Here is a 2,959-nt window from a genome sequence, read left to right as displayed (position 1 = left end):
GGACATGGAGAGAGGACTTGGAGAGTGGACATGGAGAGGGACATGGAGAGGGACATGGAGAGAGGGCCTGGAGAGAGGACATGGGAGAGAGCCTGGAGTGATATTGTTTTTGAATTTATTTAGTTGAGAGGTGATCTAAGAATAATTTTTATAAATACATAGTTTAAGTCCTGTTGTAATGTAGTTATAAATATTCTTGTTTGGGGGATTTCCTGATTTTTTAATTTTTTTTTTTCTAAAAGTATTTGGGAGGGAGAAGCCTGTGCAATCAACAGAATGAAAAGACAAATTTTGCATTATACGTGGGTCTTCATGTGCACACAGCCCTGGGAAGGTAGAGCTGGTTGCTGGGCACCAATGATGCTCCATGGCCAGGCTGCTTTCCATTGTCTGGGTGGACACCTGGGAGCATCCCAGAGACCTGCTCCTCTATGTGCTTCCCGATGGCAAGGAGCCCTGATGGCGAGGCCTGGCTTTGGCGGAAGCCACTGGTGTGAGCGAGGCTTCAGCCTCTGAATGAGATCTGAACCAGGACCTCACAGCTAAGACCCCTGTATGGGAAGGGCAGGATGACCTCCTTGGAAGCCCTCTGCAGCAGGAAGCTGGTGGACGAAACACAGGCAAGGCCATCCTCTGCCTCCAGGGTCCCTTTGTACAGATCCGTAGTGGGGGCGTGGGGAGCCGAGTGCTGGGGGTTAGTGAGCAGAGTGACAGTACTGTCCACCTGCCTTACCCTGCTGGCCCAATCATCCTCCCAGACCCCTGCCCCTCTGTCCTGAATGGGTGGTGCCTCAGAGCTCCCCAGAGACTGACCAACAGGACATCAAGAGAAGCATGAGTGGGAAGCAACTCCTGGTCACAGGCTAAGAAGTCCCTTGGTAGGTCACACGCTGTGAGAGACCCCAGGCAGGCAGCACAGGTGAGCCCAGCCCAAAGACCCCCGAACCAGGAACCCTACAGTGACCAGCCAGAACCTGAGCACTGGAGGTTTGGGTGGAGGTCCTGGAGGCCAGGGCATATGGCTGCAGTGCTATGGCAGGAGATGCCATTGCCCCAGCCCCAGGAGACAGACGCACATGCCCTGTACTTATTCTCTCTGGACACCCAGCTAATGGGTTATTGCCACCCACATGGAGGGTCATCCTTTTGGTGGCCCGTGCGGGGAACACCTGAATCTTGGGGGTAAGTGAAATTGCTCGCCCCTGAGGGAGAGCAAGAGAATGGGTGACCATTTCAAAAAACAATGTGTTCTTGTTTTGATTTGTTTTGTTTTTGTTTCAAGCTGCCTGTCCCTAGAACTTTCTCAGGCAAACTGGGAAAAATGGTTGGCTCAAGGTTTGAAGTTGTTCAGCCCTGAGGAAGAGAAAATTGATACAACAATTTTTTGTTCCGTTTTTGTTTCATTTTGCTTCGGTTTTGTTTTGAGTTATCTGTTTGAGTTGCGTTATCCTTGTAGCAGAAATATGGGGTCAGAAATTAGCAAAGAACAAACCAAAAGAATGTTAAGTAAATTGTTAGAGGAAGGAGGCACCCCAGTAAAACCAAAAAGAGTCAGGGCATATGTTGATACAATACCAAAATGTAGCCCATGGCTTTTTAAGGAGGAGTTGTTGAATATATCACAATGGGACCATCATGGTGAAGATTTAAGGGAGAGGGAAAAGAAAAACCCAGGTACTCTGCCAGTTGGCACATTACCATTGTGGATGATGATACGATTTTGTTTGCCTAGTCCAAACCTTTCAGTTCAGATTATGGTAGAAGACATGTTAGATCAGGAAAAAGAGGAGGCCTCTAAAGAGAGTCAGAAAGGGGAAGAAAGTTTAGAGCAAAAAAAGCTATCAGGGGAAAAGTTACAACAGGAGGCTGCTACTAACACCTTTCTATCACCAGAGGGCGTAAGTATCTGACCAACAGCGCCGCCTATGGGACCCTCAACCCCCATAGCTGATAGATGGGATCCTGAGACAGGACCTCAAAGATTAGCATGCCCTGTATTTGAGGCGGCAGGAGGGCAGCGAATTCACCATGTTTTAGATTTCAATACAGTGAAGCAGCTAAAAGAGGCGGTAACAACCTATGGTCCTCAAGCACCCTTCACCATAAGCTTGGTCAAATCCATTACCAACTTGAACATGATGCCAGCAGATTGGACTAGTGTCTGTAAAGCTGTGCTAAATGGAGGACAATACCTGTTATGGAAGGTTGCCAATGAGGAATTTTGCATGGACACGGCTAGGCAAAATGCAGCAGCTGATTATCCTCATATAAATCTAGATATGTTGTTAGGAAAAGGACCTTATGAAGGTCAGCTGCAACAAATTGCATATGATCCTGCTATATATTCACAGATTGCTGCAAATGCAGTTAGGGCATGGAAGACTTTACAAGGACATGGAGATTTACAAGGTCAATTATCTAAGGTAATACAAGGAGCTAATGAACCTTATGCTGAATTTGTAGATAGGCTTATTCAAACAGCTACCAGAGTTTTGGGGGATACAGAGCAAGCAATGCCATTAATTAAACAGCTAGCCTTTGAACAATCAAACAGATGGTGTAAGGAGGCCATTAGACCATGGAAACATGGAGATTTAAACACATATATCAAATTATGTAGAGACAATAATGAGCAAGGGCAAGTCCTGGCAGCTGCAGTACAACAGGCTTTAGATGCCAGGCCAAAAACATGCTACAATTGTGAACAAACAGGACATTTTAAAAGGAGTTGCCCCATAGGAGGAGGGTTTAACAAAGCTGGGTATCAAAGGAGTAGAATACTGGGTATTTGCCCACGATGCCATAAAGGGAAACATTGGGCTAATGAATGCCATTCTCAAACCACCACATAGGGTACTCCATTATCAAAAAACGGACAAGGACCAGGTGTTTACCCACGATATCGTGGAGAAAAGCATCAGGCTCCATTGCCAAAAAACAGACTGGGGGGCCCAATGCT

The sequence above is a fragment of the Marmota marmota genome, unplaced genomic scaffold, assembly GCF_001458135.2.
Source record: "Marmota marmota marmota unplaced genomic scaffold, marMar, whole genome shotgun sequence".
Classification (NCBI taxonomy): domain Eukaryota; kingdom Metazoa; phylum Chordata; class Mammalia; order Rodentia; family Sciuridae; genus Marmota; species Marmota marmota.
This window is presented reverse-complemented; position numbering follows the sequence as displayed.